This window comes from Malus sylvestris, chromosome 7 (genome assembly GCF_916048215.2).
Source record: "Malus sylvestris chromosome 7, drMalSylv7.2, whole genome shotgun sequence".
In the NCBI taxonomy this organism is placed as follows: domain Eukaryota; kingdom Viridiplantae; phylum Streptophyta; class Magnoliopsida; order Rosales; family Rosaceae; genus Malus; species Malus sylvestris.
In genome coordinates this window covers 25,529,058-25,543,495 of record NC_062266.1, presented here as the reverse complement: position 1 = coordinate 25,543,495, position 14,438 = coordinate 25,529,058, and positions in this window count along the sequence as shown.

Here is a 14,438-nt window from a genome sequence, read left to right as displayed (position 1 = left end):
TGAATCCATGGTGCAGTTTTCGTGAGGGTAATTATCTTTCTTTTATTTAGTTATCTATGTGGCATCATGGGGGAAGGTGCTTGTTCATATATACCACGTTACAAAACGAGTCTCTACTCTGTATTAGGTGATGTGAGAGTACGTGTGGCCCTCGAGTCTGAGACGTAGATAAATTGACTGTGTGATACAAGGTCAAAATGTGAACTGTTAACCGAAAACGAATTGACAATGAATGGGAGGCCAAATATCATCTTTATGCTTTCCAAATCTTCCTCTAATTACATGCATGCAGGTCATCTATATCACATCCTAATTGTTCAATTTTGAGACATAATTAAGGTCATCTCAAGTGGCAGATCGAGTACACAAACCTAAACGAACTGCTGCAAATCTATTTTTTCTTGAACTTCCATCTTCCTTCCTCCAACAAAAACTTGCATTCTTCATCACAACCTTCCCTGTTTTGTCAAGGTTTAAGGGTGTTGAGTTTCATTTTTTTGTTTTTAACAAATGATATTATCTACACTAAGGAGGTGGAGAATGGGTTAAGCCTCAAAATGGATTAGGAATAATGTGGCTCAAATTCACCTTTGGTGAGAATGAACCAAAGACCACTCACTTATAAGTAAAGAGAAATACTGCTAGACCGTAATGCTAGGTGGCGAGTTTTAGTTAGTTTCAAGTAATTATCCTCCCACATATTGGCTCACAACGAAATCATTTGGGCGGCTCATAATTTTGGGCTTAACACATGCTTCGTTCTGGTGAGATTATCATTAGGTCGAGCCGAGTCGGGCCAAGTTGACCCTAAATTATGGGCCCTAGCTGGGCGTTGGACTAGGTTAGAGCTTTTTTTTTTTTTTGTCCAGAATAAAACTTCATTAATGAAAGTGGAATACAATTTGTGTTAGAAAGGCCTAAACCTAAATAGAACACAAAGCCTTACACAACAAAGCAAACCATAAACTAGAAGACAAGCCCAAGAAGGAGAGTTACAACCCCAACCACAAAGGGAGGCTCACACAGATTTAGGCTCGTAGGCAACAAAAGAAAAGACCCTAATCTTCAACAGCTAACAATCAATTACCATCGCCACTGCCACCGCTACCTTCGCGAAGGAAGACATCGCACAAAACTGAAAAATGCACCCAAACCAAAAAATAGATCTTAGAGTATTGTGTAGAATCAATCCACCAAGAACCATAGCCCTCACAACCACACTTGCAAGAAAAGTCACAAAACATAACAAGAGGAAGGGGAGGGCGAATGAGGTGTGTAAAACACCCTTATTTCGACATGAATCGTTCAACACTTCGCCCAATTTTTTTGGCAAACCGGATCAAAAGTGGGTCGTATGGATGGGTTTTGTGTCAAGATAGAGCCCAACACTACAAGATCTAAATCATGGTTAAAGATCAAAAAAAGATGAAGGGCAGCAAGAGGGGGTAGGAGAGAAAGGTGCAATGGGGGAGGGAGGAGAGGGTTGGTGGTGAGCGGCTGTTGGGTGAAGAGAGGGTACAAAACATGTATGACATCCCATACACGTAAGTCGATGTATATACTATTTGGGATAACTCACTAACCAATATGCCCTCTAAGCCCTACATAGTCTCTAGTAATACTAATTTTAATACTTAAGATCAATTCGTAGCATATTGACCAAAAGTCGAGTCTGTATCAACGATGAGGTCCACAACCCTATACAAGTCAATCTGGAACATCCTCCATGGATTTCCGATCCATAATTTCCCAAGGGTTTCATTTATCTTCTGGAACAATGTTCTAAAATTTTAGAACAATCCAACGGTCAAATCTCCACCAATTGCTAGAAGTAGATTGTTATCAACATTTGGTTTTACAAACTTAGAAATTCAATTTGAGAAGATCCGTACGTCGGATTCCCAATCCGTAAATTCCTAAGGTTCTCGAATATTATGTACTATAACGCATTAAAGTTTGGTAATGATACAACGGTCGAATCGTCGTTTGCTACATTATTCAAGTGGCGGACCTTAATGGAACTAGGTTCAAACGACAAAATTCCATCAATCGGATGTCACAAATGGATTCAAGGTATCGAATTTTAGCCTAGAAAGACAGACTTGGCCCACTAGCCACGCATTGCCGCATGCGGCGGTTTCCGGCGTACGGAAACTTAATTTTCCGACGAACTCCAAAAATTACCAAATTTTATAGAAATGTAGAGCAAGTTAAGGGAAATCATTTCATACCTAGGCTGACGTCTAATTCGGCAGGGAAGTGGTGTGACAAACCGTCCCTAATTTTAAGTTTTATAAATTTTTAAAATAGTGATTTTACAAAAAGGCCTTTATAGGCGAGGATGTTTTACTTCCGTTGACCGTTCGAAGTCACAATTAATGTTTCCAAATAGATTTTGAAGCTACGAACGCATAGGCAAAAGCCGTTTGTGAGTCCGGATTATAACGGTATAGTTACTAACTTTTGAAGTTGTTTCACTAAACTATAGATTTAAAGGAAAATAAACTCCCACCTGTGGGAATTGTAACCAATTAGAAATTAGGGAGGGAGTGGACCAATCAGAGAAAGGGCAAGGGACCAATTAGAAGAATAGGAGGGCAGCCAATCAGGAGGGAGGATCTCCCTCTTCCTATCAACCACACCCACGACAAAACCGGTTTTGACCCGGTTCTAATTCCAGCCAATTTCCACCAATTAATCCGACGAAATTCACCCATTCTTCACTTGGAAATCATCCATTGACCCCCCCTTCTTCCATTTTCATCCATTAATTGGTGGATTTTAGGCCTAGATTTCGTGAGCTGCACCGACGACTTCGAGGACACACACGGCGGCAATCCACCATTTCTGAAGTCACCACCATTGATCACCACCACCAAAACACTTTCCTTGAGCTCAGGAACAATGCCCAATCATTGGTTGAAGCGTCGGAGTTGATTTGAGGACGAATCAAGAAACAACCAAATTCTAGGGTTCCGGCAAGTTCATGGCGATTTGAGGCTTTTCCCAGCCAAATTGGACTTAGTCATAGGTATAAAACTTGATCTATTCACTGAGATCTTCATTTCTGTGAAGTTTGAGAATTTTTAGAATTAGTTGAATTTTCCGGCAAGTCGGGGCGGCGCGTGGGCCGAGACCCCACCTGACCTTTCTAGGCTAAATTTGGTACCCTAATTCCAAATGTGAAGTCTGATTGATGAAATTTCATCGTTTGAACGTAGTTATGATAGAGATCGTCACTTGATCCTTATATGAATTGACGATCCAACTGTTAGATCCTCGCCAAACTTTAATACGTAATATTTTAGGACAATAGGAACTGACGTATTGGGAATCCGACATACGGATCTTCTCGAATTGGATTTGTAAGCTTATAAAATAAAACGTCGGCCGCCACTTAATTCTAGCAATTGCCGGAGATCCGACCGTTGGATCGTAATGAAATCTTAGTATGATGTTCTAGGAGTATAATGTGGATCACTGGAAATTACTAATTGAAAATCCGAGGAGCGGATCTTCTGGATTGAGTTACGTAGGATTATGGACCCTACCGTCGACCTTTGACCGACGGTTGGCTTTTGGTGAATAGGTTTCAAATCATTCTAGAACGTCCTTGGGGGTATATTTTATGTAAGTTACATGTTCTATCGATAAGAATTCTGAGACGTTATTTGATAATGGTTCTAGGCGACGATGGTTCATGATGCCTCAATATTCGTGCTAGGGAATTGTAGAGTGGACTTCAGGTGAGTGGGTCTTTTCCTTTTTATAGTATATATACGATTGATAGTTCCACAAATGCTTTTAACTTGATTTATGCATTTTATGCCATGTCATATATATAGATATATATTTAAAATACTATGATATGGTTGAGTTTTAGATTGCATCATGGCATATCCATATGCATACTACTTGCATATAATTGTTGTGAATGCTTTGAAGTAGGGGTGGGCGCGGTTTGGTTTGGTGCAGTTTTGAGTGAAACCAAAACCAAAACCGTAAGTTTTTGCGGTTTTGAGGCTAAAACCAAAATGAAACCAAACCATTTGGTTCGATTCAATTTGGTTTTAAACGGTTTTGGTACAGTTTCATTGTTGGAAAGAGCTATTATGGTTACACAGAAAGTTTGAGGTCGTACGTTTAGCAATTGACATCTATACACTCACAACAAATCCACCAGAGCACCGGGTGTCTCTATACAAAATATAGGACAAATAAAAACAAGGTAAACATCTAATGACTAAGTGACATTCAATTGAACTGGATTGAGGCATGAATATGGTTGAGTCCATACTAAATATATGGACTCAATGAAATGACCAATTAGAATTTAATATTTAATAAATTTATGCGGTTTTGGTTTCGGTTCGGTTTCAAATGGCCGAAATCGAAACCAAACCATTTTTCCTTCAGTCGGTTCGATTTCAAACCGAAACTGTTTTGAAACCACAAAACCAAACCATTCGGTGTGGTTTGATTTGGTTTGTGTTTCGGTTTCAGTTTTCGAGTTTAAGTGCCCGCCCCTACTTTGAAGTGCTAAGGTGAACGCGGGACGCGCAGGTAAGTTCAGGTGAGTTTATGGTGTTATTTGAAATGATTGAGTTATAGCATGACTATATTTATGTTTTATGCAACTCCGACACTGTTGTACATGTTGCAATAATAGGCAACTCCGACATTGTCATACAGGTTGCGATAGGCAACTCCGACACTGTCGTACAAGTTGCAATAATAGGTAACTCCGACACTGTCGTACAGGTTGCCTATGAGTCGTACATGTTGTATTAGGCAACTCCGACTCATGTGTTATCATAGATTGATCTATGAGTCATACATGTTGCATTAGGCAACTCCGACTTGTGTGTTATCATAGATTGATTTATAAGTCGTACAGGTGGTAACTCCGACTCGTGTGTCAGCATAGATTGATGAGCACCTGATTTTATTATGTTGCTGCTGATATGTAGTGATTTAGAATATTTTGGGATTTACTATTGATTTGCAATTGATTTCATACTTATACGTAGTACGATTTTCTAGAAACTATATAGGTTTTACATCGAGGGGTTTTAACGTTTTCAAAAGGTTTTTGTTAAAATTTTGATTTTTGGCCCCTCACCTTTATTTTTCGCCCCTCCAGGTTTTGATAGCTAAGTTTTCTTATCGACGAGGATTCGTGGAAAATCTTGGTATTGGAGATTGCCTTCGATGATATGATTCTTAATCCACTCTATTATACTTAACTTATGCTCTAACGTTACGTGTGAAATGGGTTCATTCTTGCTCACAGCGCACTCTTGTATTTAGGCACTTTTAGGTTTAAATTCATTAACATTTTCCACATCACTACACTTTATGGCTTCGTCACCTTCCAGGTGTCAGCCAGCACAACTCGATTCATGGTCTTAGTCATCCGGGTCGGGACGTGTCAAGTGGCCTAAAAACACCTCGATCAGTCGAGTGGCTGGAAATTTTCGAACCTCGTTGCTTCTCCGTCGAATGTCTGATGACAGTGATTGTTGTCAGGTTTTACTCCTGCAAGGGAGGGCTACCAACCCCAGGTGGTGCGCCACCGTGATAGATGCCGGAAAATGAGCTAATTACTCTAGGGTTTCTAGCGAGCCACACGTTTCTCGTGCTCCGTTAGACAAATATAGTAATCCACAGGTGGAATTGAGGTAAGGGCTCGACTGGGTTCGAAGTGAGGAACATTATAGCACCAGCCCCATCGTCAACGATGGTCAAGTCGAAGAGGGAGTCTGGTTCCCTCATTCTCATCTCCCTCTTTTCCCTCCTTTTTTTTTCTGATTGGTCACCCCCTGTCCCTTCTTCTCTCCCGCATTTTTCCTTTTCCCCCTCTCTCCCTCTACCACCTGGCAGCTTCCAGTCCTTTTTTTTTTTTTTTTTAAAGCCTCTAATTTCTTCGTTTCAACTCCGATTCACAAAAGGTTTTCGCCTACACTTTCATAGGGTCGAGCTCTATCCAACTATATTTAGTGTGACCCCTTAAAGTCCACGAATTTTTTATGGTTACTAACCAAAATTTAAACTTCATAATTAATTTAATTAAAATCTAAATTTGATATAAATTTCCAAAAATAATATAAAATCTCCTTAATACAAATACATAGTTTGCAATAGTGGAATCCAGGAGCGGGATTTCACAAAAAAAATAGAAATAGGTGCATCTTTAATTATGTTTGTTGTGTGGGGTTATTGTTTTTTAACATGTATACACAATAAAATTAGAAAACAAAATTCATTATTTAACATTTAAAAAAAAAAATTGGACAGTGACCTTAAAACCAGAAAATTTGGTCGAACAGTCGACGAAAAATTTGATCGTCTACTCACCTAAAAAAGTTGGGTGGTCGAACACGTGTTAAGAATCATTTGATTGTTTTGAATTATAGTAGTATTTACCAAAAAAAATTGATTGACTTTTCTATTAGTACCTAAAGAAAAAATACCATATTTTTTCTTAGACCTGATATTTAAAATACAAGATCCCTATATCTTTCTACATTGAAGTAAAATTTTATGAATTAATTAGAGGTTATCCAATTTTAGTTGGAGGTTAATTGCGGAAATTAAACAAATGAAAAGTGCGGATGGACCCAATAAATAAATATTTATTTATCTTGTTAACCAAATAAAAGTAATTTTAAATGTAGACTTGTAATAAAGGCAATGAACCAAAATAAATATTTTGATAAGTAAATAAGTTTAATCATTTTTAATTTTTTATATAAAGATATATTAGTTAGGGGATAAACTATGACCTCTTAATTACAAATGAAGAAAAACACCACTAACCCATAATACTAAGAGGTTATTGGAAAAAAGAAAAAATAATACTAAGACGTTAGTGACACACCCCATCCCGAATGAAGGCATGTTGACCGTCACGTGAGAGTGACGTAACCATTTACACAGTTTGGAAGCTTTAAAGATACAATTACTAAGATGTAACACCCGAGGGTGAGTCCTACTTTTGTGAATTCTATCAGAACACCGTTGGATTCCTCGTGGCCACCAAAGCTTTGCTATCTTGAACCTGGAGGGGCGCAAAACAAAGTTGAGTGGGTCAATAAAACAAAGTTTTTCGAAAACATTTCATTTAAAACATTTTTAACCCCTCGCTGTAAAACCTGTATACTTTCTCAGAAAATAACATAATATGCATATAAACCTTCAAATATCCCAAATCATCAATCTTTATCAGAAACCAGAAAGTATGTCATGCTATAAGCGTCAACAACAGAATAAGGATGCATCAATATAACTGGTGAAATAAGGAATCAACCGGAGACCCTGCAGTTGGTCCTGTACGGTTAATTCTATAGCTCAATATCCAATCCAACCGGAGTCACCAACTGTGACATGTATGGCGCTATTCTGCACATAAGTCGGAACTACCTAAAGTAGTCTGTACGACAAGAATGGTGTAATAATACGCTCTAGTGCTTCTCTCATCAACAGCTGTATAATAATCTAAAATCACCTACAGTCGGAACCACCTCTCATGGTCTGTACGACATGTCGGAACCCTCTAATGGTCTGTACGACATACACCTACTTGGATCCAAGGTGAGCGTGTGGTGCAGGGTGAATAATATAAGCACTAACACCATGGGTGCAGGTTATGAGCTCTCAACACAATTCACATCAATAATAAATCACATGCTTAACATAAAACTCACATGATACTCACATGTGCGTCCACATCACCATTTAACATATATGCATCAAATACTAATGCATATAATTCATATATATGTATGCATGGCATTTTGAAACATACTTTCTTTTAAATTCAATTTCTGGGAAAATCAATAGTATATAGGTAAATACAGAACTGCCCACTCACCTGGAGTTTGCCCTACAACTCCCTAGCACAACACATCAAGGCGTCATGACGATCGGCACCTAGAACAATAATCAAATCAAACCTCATAATTCATATCGATAGAATATATAACATATATAAAACACGTCACTATGTAGTTCGATCCGGAAGATCTGTAACTCCAATTTCCAATCCATAACTTCCAGAGGTCCACAATATATCTCTAGAACAACATCCTAAAATTTCCTTACCATCCAACGGTCGAATCTCCGTCAATTGTCAAAACCGAGTGACGGTTAACATTCTATTTTATGAACTTACAACTCTAATTCCGGAAGATCCGTAAATCAAATTCTCAATCCATAAGTTCCTATAATCCTCAAATATTACATATTACAACGTATCAAAGTTTGGTGACGATCCAACGGTCGGATCGTCAATTCACATCTTCACCTAACCACGAATCGTAACGAACTTAGGTTCAATTACTCAATTTACGTCAATAAATTATCAAAAATGAACCTAGAACATTAAACACATGCTAAGAATGACATTGGCGGGCCACTGGCCACGCGCCACCGCACGGGCCACCCCGGCTCGCCGGAAAATCCAACTATTTCCAAAAATTCTCAAAAAAATACAGAATTGAAGATCTCAAAGATTAGAGCAAACTTTATACCTGTGGCCAAGGCCAATTTGTCCTGGAAAGGCTCTAATTTCATCAAAATCTGTCGGAACCCTAGTTTTGAGTGTGATTCGATTCGGCCTTCAAACTTGCTCTAACGCCTCCACCACTGCTTGGGCTTTGATCTTGGGTTCTAAGGGAGTATAATGGTGGTGGTAATTGGAAGGAATCATTTCAAAATTCACCGGAGAAAGGAAAAACCCGCCGGAACCACCGTGGGTGTACTGCTTCAATTCGAATAAATTTGACAAGAAATTTGATAATCTACCACCACAGGGATGTTGGGCTCGTCGAGAACGTTCCATAGACACCGGAATCACCTCCAATGGACCTCGGACAAAGAAGATACAACCAAGTCAAGAACTGGGTCGTAATATGGAACCGGGTCGTAGGTTCGGTTAGCTAGTTCTTCTTCTTCCTCCTTTCCCTCCTGCTCTCTTCTCTGGTTGGCCAGCCCTTCCTCTCTCCTCTCCTAATTCGCCAACTCTCTCTCTCACTCCCAGAGCTCTTCATCCTCTCTTTCCCGATTGGGCATTTCTGCCCAGTCTCTTTTCTATGTTTCTTCTTTCTTTCCTTGTCCCATTTCTAATTCTAATAACAACTAATAAAATAATAATACTTATAAATAAATAAATAAATATATATATATATATATATTAACCAAAGTAAAAGTACTTCTCAGGTTAGAGTTCCGTAAAACTTTAACCATAACTCCAAATCCTCTTCTGCTCGTATTGTCGAGTATTTCAGGAATACGCTGAAATAATTTTGTACTTCTCACTATACGTTGGTCAACGAAATTCAAAAACCCTTCACCTCTAGTGCATTTTCGTAAAATCAGGGACGGGCTGTGACAATCTACCCACCTTATAAAATTTCATCCTCAAAATTCACACAATAACTACAATTCATCAATAACCATAAAATAATCTGGGATAGATCTCTCTGACTTCCAAGTAGCTTCTTCCGCTGAAAGATTCCTCCATAAACTTTCAACAACTCATTGTCTTATTTCTCAGCACATTGTCTTTCCAATACAAGATAGTGATTGGCTCCTCATCATACGTCAAATCTAGGTTGACTTCCAAAGGTTGATGAGGTATCACATGTGAATGATCTGAGATGTAATGTCGAAGTACCGAAACATGAAACACATCGTGCCCTTTCAATAATTCTGGAGGCAACTCAAGCTTGTGAGTAACTTCACCGACTCTTTCGATGATCACATAAGGCCTGATGTATTTAGAACTTACTTGTTTTTCTTTCCAAATTGAATCGTACCTTTCCAAGGTGAAATTTTCAAAAACATCCAATGACCTATATTATACACCCGGTCAGTGACATGTCTGTCTACTAAGCTCTTTTGTCGATCCTGGGCCGCTTTCAAGTCAGACTTAATCATTTGAACATTCTGAGTAGTCTCGTCCACAATCTTAGGGCCCACCAAAACTCTTTCGTCAACCTTTGACCAACATAAAGGTGTACTACAAGTTTTCCCATATAATGCCTCAAATGGTATCATACCCATACTCAAATGAAAGCTGCTGTTGTAGGCACATTCCATCGAATCCAACTGCTTATGCCAAGCATCACCAACTGCAATATTGAAGATCTTAGCATATCCTCCAACGTCCGAATCGTCCTCTCAGATTGCTTATCTGTTTAAGGATGATAAACCGTACTATAAAGTAGCCTTGTATCCAAAGCCTCCTGAAACGCCAAACAAAACTTAGAAGTAACCTTGGTTCACGATCCGAAATAATACTCATTGGCACTCTATAGTACTTTACAACCTTCGATATAAACAATTACAGTTAATCAGTTTAAAGAATACTTTTCCCTCACTGGAATAAAGTGAGTTGACTTAGTAAGCCGATCAACTAACACCCAAATGCCATCATAACTATTTCGTATACGGGGAACTTGTACACAAAATCCAAAGCAATATTTTCCCATTTCCACTGTGGAACGGGAAGTGACTGCATCAATCCAAAAGGTTTCTTTCTTTCCACTTTAACTTGCTGACAAATGATCCACCTACTTACATACTCAACAATTTCCTTTTTTCATATCTGGTTAATAATAAAACGGTTGAAGGGTATGATACATCTTAGTACCTCCTGGATGCATCACATGAGCTGAACAGTGTGCATCGTCAAAATTGCTTTCTTTAATTCCACATCATTAGGCACATACATCATGTTCTCTTGCATAAGTATGACATCTGATTCTCTAACTATAAGGTCTTTCTTTTTCCCTTTATTCCTTGCCTCAATTAATTCTTGAATTTCTTCCTTCCTCATTCAACTGGGCATCGAGTATATGATCAACCAAAATAGGCCTAACTTGGAACTAGCAAGTAAGGCTACTTCTCGTTCTTCTATTCTCAATCCATTCAAACTTAACCTCTTTTCTAGTCAATCTCGTCAATGGCAAAGCAACGACTGAAAAATTCTTAACAACCGTCTATAGTAGCCTACTAAGCCAAGAAAGCTCTGTACCTCATTCACGGTTCGCGCTTGTTCCAAATTCTCCACCGCTGCTACCTTTTAAGGATCCACTTGAATACCTTAAACGGATAGAATGTGTCCCAGAAATGTCACTTGATTCGTCCAAAATTGACATTTGTCAAACTTTGCATACTACCAATGTCCCATCAAACATTGCAACACCAACTCAAAATGACTAGCATGTTTTACTTTTGACTTAAGAGTATACCAGACCTTAACTCTTTCCTTGAAAATACATAGGCACCTCTAAGCTGATCAAACAATCATCAATGCGCGGCAATGGATAACAGTTCTTACTCGTTACCCGATTCAATTACCTAATATCCATACATATTCTTAAGGTCTCGTCTTTCTTCCTTATAAACAAAGATGGGGTTTTCCAAGGTAACGTACTAGGTTGACTGAAACCTTTATCAACCAATTCCTGTGACTGAATTTTTAATTCCTTCAACTCTGTAGGAACCAATCTATAACATAAAATCTGTACTTGGAGACAATTCAATAGTGAACACCATATCTCTGTCTGGTGGCAATCCAGGTAAATCATTCTAGAAACACATTAGGAAAATGTCTACCACTCGTACGTCATCCACAATACTAGGAGTACGATCCTGCAACACCACATGAGCTAGGTATTCTTGGCAACCTTTTTGATAACAATCTCTTTGCTCTCACAACAGAAATAACGGCATGCCTCACTCCACTTTGCTCACTCACAAAAGTAACCTCTGATAATCCAAGACAATGGAAAGTAACTGATTTCCTGTAGCAATCCATATTGGCACGATTATAATGCAACCAATCTGGACACCCTGAATAAGATTCGCTAGCATAACTACTTCTTCCACCATCACTGGACACCCTGAATAATCATAACCGACATAGAATGACCTACCTGTTTACTTACTTAACGAATCCAACAAATAAGTTATGGATATTACGGTCTGCAGCCCGTAATAACGATAACTCAATGTTGTCTCGATAAGTAAGCAACAATTCTTAAGGGTGCAATATTATCATCTTGTTCTTCATTAGAAATACATATATACGCCTCGATCGTGCTCCAACATTACTCTCTTTGGCAACATTGTCAATAATAAGAATATATCAGCCGGAGTCAGCTAGTATGACCTGTACGACTGGACTTATAACTCCTCAAATATCCCTGTACTCACAGCCCAACTGACTATAACTACTAGATCCAGAAACTTGCTGGATCGGTACTGGTGGTCAATGAAGATTGCTGGGTATCAACTGATTCTAAGGACAATTCATAACTCTATGTCCCATCTGTCCACATGAACACATTCACTGCTTCCCACACTCTCCAAAGTGTCTATTATTGTACCTACGGCATAAAGGTACATTTCCTCTACCCGAGTCACCTTGTCTCTGAGATCTGGGTTCACCAGTAAATCTATCACTTCGCCTCTGACCAGTGGCACTAAAACCTCAGCTGGAAGAATTAGCTCTAGCTTCACTTCTTTTGAAGTTCTGAGTTTATCGAGGTCCTTGATATGACGGATCTTTAACTTTATCGTCTTTCCTCTGATTCCCATTATTTTCTTATTCTTCTTTACTCTTGCTGATCATGTTCTCAGAGTCCTCAATTATCAACATCTCGTAAACTCCTGGTAAAAAGTACAATGAATAGTGGTCACCGAAGAATGCCACTTCTTCTTATTATCCAGCCTAAAACGACATAACACCTCGACCGGATTAGCAACAACTTCCGAATGGAAACGAGGCAAGTCTGTAGACTTTCTATAATACTCATTCGTCGTCATCTTTCCTTGTCTCAATTTTGTAAACTCTTGCTTCTTACCATCCAGGTATGCCGGAGGAATAAATCTTCTCTTCAACAATTCTTTAAACAATTCTCAAACAGTTATTTCCTCTAATGACATCGAATAAGACTCCTGTCCCCACCAGGATGTATATTCAATTCTCAGAAAACAGGTAGTCATCTCGACCTACAATTCAAAAGAAGGATTCCCTTAACTTGCAGAATCTGAACGCCTTTTCCAAATGATTAAGCCATCGATCTGCTCCCCCCGGTCTTTCATTTCCATAAAGTGATTCAGATTCAACATATCACCATTCTCAAAATGAGTCATTTGGGAAGGACGGATAACAGATTGAATCACATTAGTAGTAGTTTCCCATAACTAAGTTAAATCGGGGAAACTAAGCTCATCTGAACAAAGTGGCTATCTACGAGGCGGTAAAGTTCTGACAGAAGACACTAGGGAATTCTCGAGATGTCCAGGATTGCAACCTAGGCTCTGATACCAACTGACACACCCCGTCCCGAAAGAGGGCATGTTGGCCGTCACGTGAGAGTGACGTAACCATTTACACAGTTCGGAAGCTTTAAAGATACAATTACTAAGATGTAACACCCGAGGGTGAGTCCTACTTTTGTGAATTCTATCAGAACACCGTTGGATTCCTCGTGGCCACCAAAGCTCTGCTATCTTGAACCTGGAGGGGCGCAAAACAAAGTTGAGTGGGTCAGTAAAACAAAGTTTTTTGAAAACATTTCATTTAAAACATTTATAACCCCTCGCTGTAAAACCTGTATACTTTCCCAGAAAATAACATAATATGCATATAAACCTTCAAATATCCCAAATCATCAATCTTTATCAAAAACCAGAAAGTATGTCATGCTATAAGCGTCAACAACAGAATAAGGATACATCAATATAACTGGTGAAATAAGGAATCAACCGGAGACCCTGCAGTTGGTCCTGTACAGTTAATTCTATAGCTCAATATCCAATCCAACCGGAGTCACCAACTACGACCTGTATGGCGCTACTCTGCACATAAGTCGGAACTACCTAAAGTAGTCTGTACGACAAGAATGGTGTAATAATACGCTCTAGTGCTTCTCTCATCAATAGCTGTATAATAATCTAAAGTCACTTACAGTCGGAACCACTTCTCATGGTCTGTACGACATGTCGGAACCCTCTAATGGTCTGTACGACATGCACCTACTGGGATCCAAGGTGAGCGTGTAGTGCGGGGTGAATAATATAAGCACTAACACCATGGGTGCAGGTTATGAGCTCTCAACACAATTCACATCAATAATAAATCACATGCTTAACATAAAACTCACCTGATACTCACATGTGCGTCCACATCACCATTTAACATATATGCATCAAATACTAATTCATATATATGTATGCATGGCATTTTAAAACATACTTTCTTTTAAATTCAATTTCTGGGAAAATCAATAGTATATAGGTAAATACAGAAAATACTGCCCACTCACCTGGAGTTCGCCCTACAACTCCCTAGCACAACACATCAAGGCGTCATGACGATCGGCGCCTAGAACAATAATCAAATCAAACCTCATAATTCATATCGA